We start from the raw sequence: 15,182 nt of genomic DNA on the forward strand, positions 1-15,182 counted from the left end.
TTCCCAATTCCAGGTGTTTTTATCCATTGGGAAACTGCCTCTCCCTGGTGCTGGCTGCAACCAATTATTTTAGAGAGGCAGTGTGCCAACGGCCTGCCCGTCACCTGAGGGTTGTCCAATACTCCTGGTGTATAAGGGGAGCCCTCTCCTGGCCCTGCTCATGCCTGACTAGCTACCCACTGTAACAGTCTCATGGCAGCTTCCTAATTGGAGCTAATGCTGGAAGTATTACTAGTTTATCCACAAATCATATCATCCCTTTTCAGGAGTTAGTATGGCTTCCTTCCTCTATAGTGGCCATGGAGGATAACACAGTCTTTAAAATTTCAGGCTTTAGACAAAAAAATGTTGTTTTAAATCCAGTATTTTATATCTTACCTAGCTATGAGAAAGTTACTAACTAATCTAAGCTCCAATTTCATGATCTATAAAATTTGAGATTAAATATTACTCACTGACACGATTGCAATGTGAATAAAAAGAGCTTTGCCTGGTAAAGCATTTGGCACATTGCATAACACATACTAACTGTTCATATTTGAGTAACTGTTATTTGTTCAGCAATCATTTTACTGTCACTAACATTTTTTCTTGTAAACATAAAACTCTCTATTGTAGAGATAATATAATCAAACACATCAAAGGCCAGTTTACTCACCAAGCTACAGGCCATCTAATCATTGTTTTTAGACTTGCTGTTAGACAGTAAAATGTTTCTTTTAACCTGAGTTCCAGTTGCATGTACAAGACATGAAATGTCTTGTGTGAGCTATTCCCCTGCCTTTAGCATAACCCATAACCCATCACCTAACACTGCACACACCCTTGCCCTCCAACCCACATTCTCACCTTCTGGAAACAGACAAGAAAAATCCACTCGTTGTGATGTTGTGTTTTGTTCTTTTTTTTTTCTTGGAAAAGAATGGCAGCAGATGAACTGCATTTCTTCAAAGGGCACAGAAGTGAGTTATATGACTTGTCAGATTCTCAGTATTTGGAAGGTCACATAACAGAGAAGAAAACATGACTTAAGGTGCAAGATCATAGGCATGAGATGAGTTGATGTTGAAAAAATTGTTCTTATAAGGTAGACAATGAGAAACTTCTGGAGCTTAGTGGTTCTAGAAGAAGAAAAGAAATTTTTACTGAGTGGCCATCTACCATGTGCTTAAAGCTACTTAGTTTCAAAGAGATGCCTGTAAAAAATTTCTTTTGATCTAAGTCATTTAAATGTGATATCTTTTTGACATTAGAACATGTGGGGGACATAGTTTTACAAGCATTACACTGTCTGTAACTGAATGTTTGAAAGAAACATCTCTCACACTGCAGAAACATGGAATAAAATATCGTGTCTGCAGCTCTTCCCAGAAAGTCATGCCAGTAGTAAGAAAAGTAATAACATATCTATAAAGAGGGATCAGGAAATAATTTACAAAGTGTGAGAAAAAATTTTTACATATGGGAAAAGAATTTTACAATTTAGCATGATGATGATAAAAGTGTATTTATGAAATCTCTTTTTCAAAGGTGTTCAGCTATTCGCTTGCTTTGAAAGTTATATCTAATTAATCATTGCTCCGGGGTAATGTATAGTCCATTTCCAAGTTATGAGAATCTGCTGTGGAGGAGGCACAGACTGGGTGGGCAAATGCTATAATGTATTTTTCATCTATTGACTCACACCCTTTGTTTCTGATCTTTTTTGTGAGCTATATAATTTTTAGATTGTCAATGTAATAAGATTTGTGCAATATTGTTCTTTTTTTTCCAACTGGTTTCTATTTACAAAATTTGAAAGAGATATAGTAGTCTTTAAATGAATTATAAATAAGACTGACTACTATAAATGCATATTTTCTTAAATTGTTCCTTTCCATCAATCTTTAGGAAAATTTAAATAATAAAGAAATACTGATTATATTTCACAGCAGGATTGGTTGATTCAATCCCCTAATCCCTACCTTCTTTTAGAATTCTGAATATTAATCATAGGAGTAAATCACTGAAACAAATTAGTGAGACAGAAGTATTTTGAAACTGTGTATTAAGGAAGTCCTTTGAAGACACTGAAGCAATATATTTCCCATTCCTAAACAGTTTCTTTAGCAAGACTATTTGAAATGAACCAATCTTAACTACAAGCAATGAGAAGCCGGATATGGGATCTTGCACCTCCAGGTCAGCAGTTCAAATCTGGCTTAGATCAATGATAATTGAAAATCATTACCAGTGAATGGTTCATAATGTTCTCAACAAATGAGTCAGTGGACTTGGTTGCACTCTGTTTGCTAGATGACAAGTGCCCAGGTGACAAATCATGTTACACCATTCATGACACACCCTTGATCACCTTGGCACCAAATGATACCTTTGTTGGTTATTTTATTAAACTGGCTCAGTATTTACTGAAGTGAAGACCATATAGTCATGATCCCTTCACAAATCATATCCATCAATGTATAATCTGATTTTGTTGAAGTAACAATGTAAATATGTCATACTTTGGTGAGTATCCTTATAACCATGACACGAATCAGCCTAAATTGAATTTTCTGTTTCACATGGGCATACTCTAGAAAGACCTTGGTGAATTTCAGACTTGTTTTTGATAACTGAAGTATTTATTTTAATTGATAGATTTATTTCAATGCATGGCATGATTTTATCATGGGAAAACTGTGCTTTTTCTGCTTGTTTCCCATACTACAACGGGAAAGGAAATAAAATTTTCTAAAATCTTTCCCTTGTTCTTTCAATAATATTTCAAAGAAAATGCTAATACCATTGAGGACTCTTTTGTGCTTTTATGTGTGTAAAATGAGTTTCAGTGGAAAATCAAGGTAAGAGTTGTTTTTGGAAGATACTAAAATGGCACATCATTAAACTTCTGTGACATTCTGGGAAGGAAGGGTTGTGATGAGTTGAGGGTGCTGCCCCAGTTTGCTTCCACTGTCCCAAATGAAACAGTTCAAGCCAGGAAGAAGGAATCCAGAAAGCACACTGTGCCATCCATCACATACCTTCGAAACAGTCTTTCTCCAAAGACACTGTCAGATAATTTTAGCTTTCTTGATCACATCACATGGATTTCTCATCTAGGCCTTTTTTCTCTTATACTTTGCCTTTATAACCAATTTGACATACAGGACTTTTATGGATATTTTGTTATTTAATTTTAAGCCTCACGACACTAAAGGACCTAAGAGGTTAAGTAATTTGCTTCAAGTTATACAACCAAAGGAGAGCATATAATTCAGTATTCTTTTCTCTCCCGCTGTTTCCAAGTTGTGGCCTTCAAATACGAGGGTAAGGAAAAGAACTAAATAGCTATTTCAGGAGATGTTAGACTCCAGACAGATAGAAAGTATAACCTGTTGAGTGACTACACACAAGTGGATAGATCCTATTGTCTGATGCAATACTATTATATTTCAAAATTCTGGTGTGTAAAAATTTTGTAGTCATGTACTTTCTCATAAACACATCCTAAAAATACAGAAATTACACGGGAGCTCATTTTTTTTCTTTCATGTTGTAAGGGTGTTATTGTATATTAAATGGTTGGGAACTCTGGCACTCACTATACCTCCGTGTCTCCCAGCTGTATCCGTGTATTGCCTGACATCTGCAGTGTCACAAAGAAATTCCACACTGGGAGCATATCTTGGGAAACTGTTGCTTTTGGATCTCCCTCCTAATTCCCCTCCCAGCCTCTGCAAACCAGGTAATAGGAAGCAATGAGCAAATGAGAAGAATAGCCTGCCCAGGAAAAATTTTCTGCGGAAGTGGTGGCAGATAAAAGGAATGAAAACCATTCTAGCTTTTGAAAGCAGTAGGTTGATAGCACCAAAGGAACAGGAACAAGCAGTGAGGACAATCTTACTGGCTTCTGCACAGACATTTGGGGTCTTATATCTAGCGGAATGAATTAATAGACTTTCTTCTACAACAGCAAAGATAAAAAATGACATTTTAAGAGATGTAGGGTTAGAGATACATGATTGTCAAATGAGGATGGTAAAGTAATCATTCCCAAGTTAGGGGGATCCATCTTTGTTCAAAGGTAAAAATGTAGTGGTGTTACACAGGTTAAAACATAAAACATATGTTCATAACTATTTAACAACCATGTGGAAATAGAATCTGAACTAGGGTTGTATGTGGAAGGTGGATTTGCAAAATCAGAAACTTGGTTGGAAAGAGGAAGAAAAAGATAAAATTATTTATTTGCTTGTGTTACAAAATGAGCAATTTGTATTCAGAACACATAACTGAAATGAACATGATTAAGGTTAAGATGTCTAGGACTAAGGATTAGAAATTCAACTGGGAAAACATTAGGGGAATATAAAATATGGGTGTGGAGATAGAAATCTGTTATTCTAAACAGTAATATTCCATTAAGTAAATAAATAATCATTAAATTTTGATGTGATGTATAGACTAGTTATCAGGAGACTAGAAAGTGGCAGTTAATAAAGAAATGTTTAATTTAAAAATATAATATTACTGAAAATTTTACATAAAAATATGCCTTTAATTTTAATGAGAAATGTTGGCTTTTTATAGGAGATGAATGACAAACACAGTGTTAAACTTAACTCTGACATTTGTTACTTTGTCAGCTTTCAGACCAGATACCCAAGAGAATGGCAGAGCGCCAAGGGTCAAAAGAGGGTGACAGTAGGGAGAAAAAATGACACACACACAGCTTGTGCAGCCCGAGGGGTTAGTCTGCACAGAGGAACAGTAATAATTATTTACAACATTGATCTGCTGGGTTTCTTAAAAAATGAACTTATGAGAGCAAAATGTCAGGTATAATAATAATAATGAGGAAAGTTTGTCATTATCATTGCACAACCACAAAAAATGAATTCTTCTGGGCCTTATAAACACTGCAGGACTCAATAGCATATACACAATGTAACCAATCACACTGTTTTGCTATTCTGGTGGATTTTTAAAAAAATGGTGGTAACATTTTTATGAGATAAGGGAAGAATCTGAATTTCTGTTAATACACTGAATTGTGTCCTCCCAAAATTTATACATTGAAGCCCTATCCCCCAAAGTGACTCTGGAGATGGTACTTTTAAAGAGGTAATTAAGGTTAAATGAGTTAATAAGGGTGGATCCCTAATCCAATATGACTGAAGTCACTATAAAAGGAGGAAGAGACACTAGGGCTGAGCATCCACAGAGAAAAAGCCACAGAAAGATGCAGCAAGAAGGTGGGTATCTGCAAGCCGTGGAGAGAGAACTCAAGAGAAACCAAGTTGCTGACACCTTGATCTTAGACTTCTAGAACTGAGAGAAAGTAAATTTCTGTTATTTAAGCCACCCCATCTGTGGTATTATTTTACTGAAGCCATAGCAAAAAAATACAACTGCATTTATATATATATACACACACATTCATGCATACATATATATGATATATACATTTGCTTTTCCCTTCAGATAGATAAGTTATCTTGCTGTGTGTTATAAAAAGAAACTTGGAATAAAGTATCACATTATACTTACGGCGAAATGATTGTATATCATTTGGGAATAAAAAAGGATGTCCAGTTTTAAAATTCTTCCTTGTACGTCATAATATGATAATAGTGCCGTGTGTTTATGTAATTGGGTTTGGTATTAGGTTGATCCAGCTTTTGTAAATAAGTAAATATTTTCATCACAGAGCATTCTGAAGCCATTGCTGTATCTAATTGTTAAACTTTCATTCATTTGCCAGATAGTTTTGTGTATTTACCATTTGGCCTGAATTGTATTAGGTGACAACACAAGGGGACATGATGTGGTTTCCCCCGTCCCCACCCAAATCTCAACTTGAATTGTATCTCCCAGAATTCCCAAGTGTTGAGAGAGGGACCCAGTGGGAGGTAATTCAATCATGGGGGCCAGTCTTTCCCATGCTACTCTGGTGATAGTGAATAAGTCTCGCAAGATCTGATGGGTTTATCAGGAGTTTCTGCTTTTGCTTCTTCCTCATTTTCTCTTGCTGCCACCATGTAAGAAGTGCTTTTCACCTCCCACCATGATTCTGAGGCCCCCTCAGCCATGTGTAACTGTAAGTCCAATTAAACCTATTTTTCTCCCCAGTCTTGGGTATGTCTTTATGAGCATCATAAAAACAGACTAATACAGGGCACTGGGGTGTGAAATTGATGGAACTCAGAGACGAGCACAGAAGACTGGTATAAGAAAAAAGTGAATGCATAATTAATAAACTGGTGGTATAGTGGAGGAAAAGTATCTTTCCTTCTATCCTTCTATGCTCTCAATCAGGGGCACTGTAACAAAAGACATATTAACAATAGAAAAGCATACAAATGCATATAGCATCATTTAATATCAGTTTTACATGACCCAGGAGCCTTCATAAGAAACAGAGAGCCAAAGAAACAGTTGAGTTGGAATGTTGTTATACTAGGTTTGGTAGAACCTAGTATTAAAAAAGAAGCATGGAGAGTCAAGGTAAAATGTGATAAGACTAGGAGCATGAGCTGAAGATGTAATAAACGGAAACTTAGCAGGGTCTGTCTGCTAAGACTCCTGTCATCCTGTCGGAGTCCCTGGGTCTTTGGAGATAAGACTGTTCCTTTTCTCTGGGTATAAGGAGGGTATCTTTCACATAAGAATCTTATGACTTGCTTCAGGGAAGAAGGAAAAGGAAGGGCAGAGTCTTCCTGCTACTTCTCAAATTCCTTCAGTTTAAAATATTCTATATATCAAGGTGTGTACATTTTGGGGTAGTATGTTCTGAAGCCCATCAATGGCAATTGTGAAGAGTGCATTTGGGTTATAAATAGGGAATCCTGGTCTAACTAGAGGGTTAAGTGGAGAGGAAACCAAAGGAGGCCATTTATGCTTAAATATGAAGCATAAAAACATTATATGGACAGAGTTTGGAAATGGAGCTTCCAGAAAGAAGTAACAGAATCCTCTAGGCTGTCAAGTGGAAGTTGCTGGTGTTTTGGAAGACATAGTAGAAAACTCACTGTGAGTAGAGTAGAAATAATCATAGGAGAAAGGCCCTGGTGGAGAATTGGACATCCTCCTACAGTAAAGGGAAATCACTGATCACTTATAAATAAGGAAAGCCGATGAACAGATTTGTATTTGAAAACATCATTTTTGCCTCTTGTAGTGAAAAATGAGAAGGAAGTTTGAGTGGATGAGAGGATGCTAGTTAGGAATTTATGTGATTAATTCATGTAGATGAATCAGAATGATGGGATGAATTTAGTATGAAGTGAATGAATTCACAATTTTTTTGGCCGCAGAGCCAATAGGACTTTATGAGCACACACACACACACACACACACACACACACACACACACACACACACACACACCCCCTAAGGGAATTTTTGAGAACACAGATTTTAATTAAAGGAAGTTGATAAAGACAAAGTATGGAGCAGAAATGAGAAAATGTAAAAACTAATAGCTAACATTTATTTACTTCTTAGTATATAGGACATGGAGCTAAGAATTTTATAATGCCATCTAATCATCACAGCAGCCTACACAGCGAGGGTTTTGGTAGGGATTCTAGGAAAACCTCCTTTCTGAGGTCCTGAGATCCCGTTCATCAAGAGTTCTGTGAGCCTTCCTCCCTTTGTCACTGGACTGTTCCATAAATCAGTTGAATCCTCTTTCCTTACACTAACGAGCTCCCAATTCAATTTGACTACAAATAGCAGTTGACTTTAGACCAAAGGCTATATCTGGACTGTGAAAGTGTGATTTGCTCTTTTGAATCTATAATATAAAAGGATTGTCCATGGGGACCCTCAGAAAGAGCCATGGCTTTCTCTCAGAAACGGCCCCAGGTAATAGGAGATAAACCCAAGTCAACCTATATGGTTATATTTGCTGAGAGCTGCCTATGGAATTCCTGTCCAGAGGAAGCATGGCGAGTTCTGCAAGGGTGCACAAGCTGCCAGAACAGTGCCCACTAGGAGAGCTATAGCTTGCAGGAGTAAGAAGTTGTAATAATGATTTCACTGGAGCTACAGATCCTGATGTTTTCTATACACTGTCAAAGCATAACAAAATGTGGCACCAAGGAGATGATTGCATAAAAACTTACAGAGATATTTATGTTGATATTTACATTAGATAGGTATGCCTCCAGGTTAATACTTGCTTGTATTAAGAAATTAGACTATAATGAATACTGTTTATATTGAGCTTATTTGTTCAATCTTAGGTTCAGACTTAGGTATCCAAAATAAATTTTGCCATTAGAACTTGAGTTTCATGAAGACATGAGATAGGTTTAGTGATTACGTACACAGGCTTTATGAGGCAAATACATGTTTAAATACTAGGTCAATCTCTCTACCTCTGTAAACGTTATTCTTCTCATCGAATGAGTAAAAAGTTGTAATAGATTATCACAAAGGAGTTGTGAGATCTAAGGATGAGAAAATATATAAAGTATTTAGCACAGTGTCTCTTACCTTCTATGCTGGAACAAATTATTGTTATTGATGTTCAATTATCTGAGATACATTAATAAGCTCCTAACCGTGATAAGACTAGGAGCATGAGCTGAAGGTAACAAACAGGGAAACTTAGCAAGGGCTGTCTGCTGAGATTCCTGGCATCCTGTCGGAGTCCCTGTGTCTTTCCAAGGAAGCCTTGCAGTCATTCTAACTTTAGTGTCTGTTCCTTTGGCATGTGATTAGCTTTGTTACTATGAAAGGACCTGTACTTATCGAGTCCAGGAAACAGTATTCAAGTTGTTTAGCAACATGTATCTAAAATATAGAAGCATTTTTAAGCATTGTTTATCATGTCCTTTTAGTATTATCTCTTATAATCGATTACTTGTGATGTTGTTTCTCTGGAATTATTACTAGAAAGTCTGTGCTTACAGGCATGTGAAATGAATCTTTAACACACAAATAGAAATTCATCCTCATATTAAAGACCTGAAAAAAAGCTGGTCTGAAAAACATCTGATTTTATAGTCTATGGACTTTTCAAAGACTATTCTAAATAGGTAAATGGTGCGGTTGTGGGAAAATAAGTTAGGGGGTGAGAGATTTGGCAGAAAGTAAAATAAAATTATATCTATTTTCATTATTATCATTGTTGTAGATGTATTCATATAATATAGTTCTCTTCACACATAGGTTCTTATTGCATATATGTAAATCATATTGTGAGGCAGGAATATCACTCAAGCCAGGTCCCTTGACAACCATAATTTTTTAATAAAAAAACATAGACATAGAGAAATTAAGGTATATACATCATAAGTATAAAGCTCTGTGAATTTTCACACATTGAATATGTTTTGTAACCTGCTCCCTGAAGCTGCTCCTCAGCCTTCTTCCTACCACTCTGACTTCTAACAACATAGATTATTTTCACTGTTTCCTTTTATACATTGAATCATATAGTATATAATCTTATGTGCCTATTGTTCAATATATTTGTGAGATTCATGTATATTTTGTACATGGTAATAGGCAATTATCATTGCTGCACAGTATTCCATTGTGTGAATATACAATAATTTATTCTTCTTTTGGATTACTATGAAAATACCTGTAGCTATTGAATCCAGGAAACAGTATTTAAGTTTGTTATTATGAATATTGATGTAATTTACTATTCATCGTGAATAATTGGTTCATATGAATAACAATTCATAGTTTGTTATGAAAAACCAATAGCTTTGGTTATTACGAATAGTGAAATGAACATTTTAGAACACGTCTTTTAGTGAACACGTGTGTGTGTTACTGATGAGTGTACACCCAGGTGTGAAATTATTCAGTTATAAGGTATGCATAGCTTCACCTTTAGTAAATACTGATAAACAGTTATCCATTTAGTTGTACCAATTTACACTTCCCACTAGCAATGTAGGAGACTTTCAGTTGCTCCATGTCCTCACCAAGAGTTGGTTTTATATTACTTTTTTCATTTTTGCCGTTGTATATCACACTTTATTAGTTCTGTTAGCAGTTTCATGATGTCTAATATACTTTAATAATTGTTAAGTTTATTTTCTATTTTGACCACCATATAGTAAACACAAATTCTAGTACCTTATGAATATAGAATCACAAACAGCAGCAAGCCTGTGTCAGATAGCCATTTTGTCTTTTCCATGTTTTATTTTTCATCCCTTTAAGCACTCTTTCATTCAATATACCTATTTTCAGAAGCTGTTATTTTTTATCTATACTTATTCTAATCTCAAATATTTGATCCTTCTATTTATCTAACTAGATTTATATGGATTGTGTTTCTGTACCTCAACATACATTGCAGCAAACTGTAAACTACCTAAAGAGAAGAAAATGCAAAGAAGAGTAATGGAAAATGACAGTTCTATTTAAAATAGAATTTGAGGTTTTCATGAAGTATTTATTTAAACAGCTACCTAAGGATTAATTGACAGTGAGGTTTCTTTTTCTTTATTCTGTAACTGATGAGAGAATTCTGTTGTCTAAAGTCTATGTTTTGTTCATATTTCCTTAGATTTTACCTGATTTGTTTTACTGTTCCAGAATCCCATCCAGGATATCACGTTACACTTAGTCATCACATCTTCTTAAGATCTTGGCCACGACAGTTTCTTTGATTTTCTTTTCTTTTTTTTTTTTTTTTTGAGATGGAGTTTCACTCTTGTTGCCCAAGCTGGAGTGCAATGGCACAATCTCGGCTCACTGCAACCTCTGCCTCCTCCTGCATCCTCCCAAGTAGCTGGGATTACAGGAGCCCACCACCGTGCCCAGCTAATTTTCTGGGGTTTCACCATGTTAGCCAGGCTGGTCTCAAACTCCTGACTTCTGATGATCCACCCCCTTAGGCCTCCTAAAATTCTGGGATTACAGGCGTGAGCCACCACGCCTGGCCTAATTTTCTTTTTTTTTTCTTTTTTCTTACAATTTCGACAATTTTTAGGAATATCACTCAGTTATTTAGTGAAATGTTACTCAATTTGGATTTGACTAATTTTTTTAATGAGTCATGATTTGGCTGGAATTATAGGTTTGGGGAGAAAGGAGGAAGACAACAAAGATAAAGTACCATTCTCATCACATCATATCAAATATACATATTACCAACATTACTTACTACTGTTGATGTTCACTTTGATCACTGGGCTGAAGTATTATTTGTCAGAGTTCTCCACTGCAAAGCTACTTTTCTTTCCCTCCTTTTTTACGTTTCACTGCTTAGAAGGAACTCAATATGTGGAGCACACACTTAAAGAGAAGGGAGTTCTGTTCTGCCTCTTGCAAGGGAGATTTGTGTATTCTTCCCCATTTACTTATGTATTCGTTCAATCATAGACTTGTATTCAGTATGGATGCATTTTATAATTTGGTTTGTAATGTAATATTCCTCTATATACTCTATATGTATTATTTCAGCCTTGTATCTTGGGAGGTCTTTTGGCTGGCTTCCCTTTCTCTTTGACATACTGTGGTAGGAGTTATTAAGAAATTATTTTAGGCAGATAGAGAGGAAAAGTTTTTGTTTCTTTCAAAGCTGCGCCGGAAACGTTTCTTGTCTAGAAGGAAAACTGGGGCTCTTAGAGCAAGGCAGGCAACCTTTGATATGCAAATGCAGGCCGTTAGAAACGGGTCCTCCCCACAGGGCCATTCCCATCTTTGTGTTCTTGCCCTTGTCCCACAAGTGCCTGGCAACATGGCCGCCCCCACGTGTCCCCAGGTGTGTAGAACATCATGGCACCCTGCGTTTGCATATTAAAAGGCTAGGGTGGGCGGGCCAGTTTTTTCCAGGGCTAGATGAATGTGATGCCTGGTCAAACCAATCCCCGGAGCCCTATGCAAATCAGACACCGCCTCCTCCAGCCTCTGTATACACCTGGCAGGTTCCCCCCTACTTGGGGGCCTTCTCTGTCTGCTTTGGAGCCCCCCTCCCTCTGTCTCTGTATGGGGGAGCCTCTTCCTTCTGCCTTTTGCCTTCTCTTTTTTCTTGCCTATTAAACTCTCTGCTCCTTAAAACCACTCCACGAGTGCCTTGTGGTTTTATCTAATCCGACAGGAGAAGAAGAATCTGGTGTTCCTCCAATCATTGGAGCCGTATCAATACTATTTGTGTGTGTGTGTGTGTGTTTGTGTGTGTGTGTGTGTGTGTGTGTGTGTGTGTGTGTGTAGCACTTGCTTACTTTCTGATCCTACAAAATGCTCCAGGCCCATCCTGTATATTTCCTGCCTCAGTCCTAAAATCAACCACTTCTTTTTATATTGGAGGATGGTATTAGAAAGATTGGGTGTTGATCTACTTTATAGGCAAAATGTTACTTATACTTTAAGAGACTATATATAAACCTTAGAAATAAATTTGGAAAAATTAGTATAAGTTAAAGAAAAAAATTGAGTGTGTTTTTCTCTTGGAATAGCAAATATTTTAGAATTTTTAAAAATAAAATGAACTAAGTGAATATGTATGTTTCCAAAGTTACTTTTTAGATCTATTAGAATTAATGGTAAGCATTTAATTTCAGTTAGACATTAGTCCATTGATATGACGACTTACTGATGGACTTTTTAATTAAAAATAGGTTAGGCTGAAAATATCACATGCTGTGAAAGTCATGTATATTCTGTTTGCTAAGATTTTTTTTTCATCTTAATGGAACTGAAGAAAGGAAATGATTATGATTGTTGCCTTGAGTGATAAACATTCATCTTTTAAATTCAAAACTGAGTGGCTTGAGCGACAACTTTGGATGTATACCACCAAAGCAATGTATGAAGACAAGTTAGTGAAATTATCTTACTGAATAGATGCAGATCTCGAGCTTTAGCTTCAGAGAAAATGGCTGTAAGTTATAAAAGTATTTTTCTGTTAATGATGAAAAGGCCCATCCATGTTTATCTATAGTCTCTCAGATATGCACATAAAGGTCCACTTAATGTTAAAAAGTATTAAGTAAGTATTAATAACAAACATTTTTAGATTGTGAGAGGCTTAGACATCAAATGAAGGTGACTCTGAGTAGGACAGTAGATTTTACAAGACAAAAATAAACAATGATAGAATTTACCTATGTGAAATAAGACGTTTTATATCCTTTCCATTAAAAAAATTTATTATTACATTTGAAATATTTTTTAGAAACATCTTTATTTATCGAAATTGTTCTGACTATCCTTTAATAATTTTCACATTCTAACTAAATAACATCACTAGAGTTTATAGTCCTACTCTTTATAGTGCTTCTTCAATGAACAGAAGTCGCACCTGAAGCCTTTTCTAGCACACATGCACCCCACCCTCAGTAGCACCTGATGCATTTTCTAGCACACATGCATCCCACCCTCATTTTAAGTGAGAGCTGCATACACTCTGGCAAGGGTTGGCGGATCCAGAGGTTTGGGAGTCTGAGGTTTTCATAATTTGCACAGCCCTCTCAAAGAAAAGAATAAAAGCTTATTCATACATAAGTAACTACAGAGCCTTGGAAGAGGTAAAGAACTCAGAAGTTTAAGTTTCATCAGGTTCATAGTAAATCTGCCTCTCTGGGATTGCTCTGTTATCTACACCTACCTGTTCAATCATATATAGGCTGCCCTTAGAAATGGAAATAAAAACCGTTTAACGTACCACACATGGGTTTATGGCATAGAACCAGAAAGGGGAAGTCAGGAGACAATTCTACATGGCTTTCTCATGCTTCTGCAAGTCTTGTTAGCAGAGGTGCTCACTGCCTTTACCCAATTAGCTTTCTAAGGATATCTGTACAGTGAACAACTTTGGAAGACAGAGGCGGTGTTTCTTCTGGAGCAAAGGGCAGGTTTTCTTAGAGTGTTGAAAGACAAAGTTTCTTCTCCCAAAACAAAAGGGAAGATATGCTCCCTACCCATCTTAATATTAATCTTGAAGCCCAGAGTGTCTCTTTTCTAACACAGCTCCCACTGCAATATGCAGGTATGGACTGGCTTCTTGTGGGAAATTTGGCTCAGGAACTTACAAAAGTGCTGACACTCTCACTACTGCTTTTGCTCTGAGTAAAAAATTGCCCTTTATCTTTGACCCTGGAGGCTTGTGTCTCTTGCTAGTATCCAGGAAATGGCTCAGACTAACTCATAACTTTCCAAATAGGGTAAAATCTTAAGTCCTTAGCAGTTCTTGATGAGACACTCCTGAGTCCCTATTCTCCATTAAGTTTATACCCAGCAAGCGATCAAAACTGTTGTAAAGTTTGATTCATGTACAGTTGATCAGTTATATCTCATCTGTATTCTTACAGTACATTATACTTACTTGACTTTTGTAGCTTATATTGTAACAGAATTTGAGTTTTTATTTCTCTTTTTTCCCGCCCTCCCTCTATTTACTTTGCAAATAGTTATGATTCAAGCACTGTGATCAGTGCCGAGAGTCAATGGGATTTAAAAACACACCCAACCCCTAAGGTTAGAGAGCTTGTAATAGGCTCTATGAGCACGTCTCCTTCGCGAGACATTGACGTTTGATCAACGCTGGGTGTACTAGGCTGTTCTTAAATTGTTATAAAGAAATACCTGAGACTAAGTAATTTATTAAGAAAAGAAGTTTAATTGGCTTATGGTTCTGCAGGCTGTACTGGAAGCATAACATTGGCACTTGCCTCCGGGGAGGCCTCTGGAGGCTTACCTTTGTGGTGGAAGGCACAGGATCAGGCGTCTCACATGTTGAGAGCAGCAGCAGGAAAGAGAGAGGGAGGTGCCACACACTTTTAAACAATCAGATCTTGCAAGAACTCAGTATTATGAGAACAACACCAAGAGGAGGGTGCTAAACCATTTGTGAGAAACGCACTCCGATGATCCAATCACCTCCCACCGGGTCCCACCTCCAACATTGGGGAATTTTTTGTTGTTGTTGGCATCAAAGAGCTGTTGAGGAAAAATGGAGGAAGTAAAAGATATTATCTGACCTGTGTTTTAGTTACCCAGGAATGAATGTGAAGGGAACAGAGGAGACTCCGTTTGGAGGCGAGGAGTCCCCAGAGAGGAGTCCTCTAAAGTGGTCTGGTCAGTTATTGTGGGGAACAGAAAGAACACACAGACATTGCCAAATTAGAATCAATATTGTTTGATGCTTGGGAAACAAAAAAAGACAAAAAAAAATACTAAGAAAATGTCAAAATGTATATACTTAAATCACAGTGCAACTGGAC

Source organism: Macaca thibetana, chromosome 2 (assembly GCF_024542745.1).
Source record: "Macaca thibetana thibetana isolate TM-01 chromosome 2, ASM2454274v1, whole genome shotgun sequence".
NCBI lineage: Eukaryota > Metazoa > Chordata > Mammalia > Primates > Cercopithecidae > Macaca > Macaca thibetana.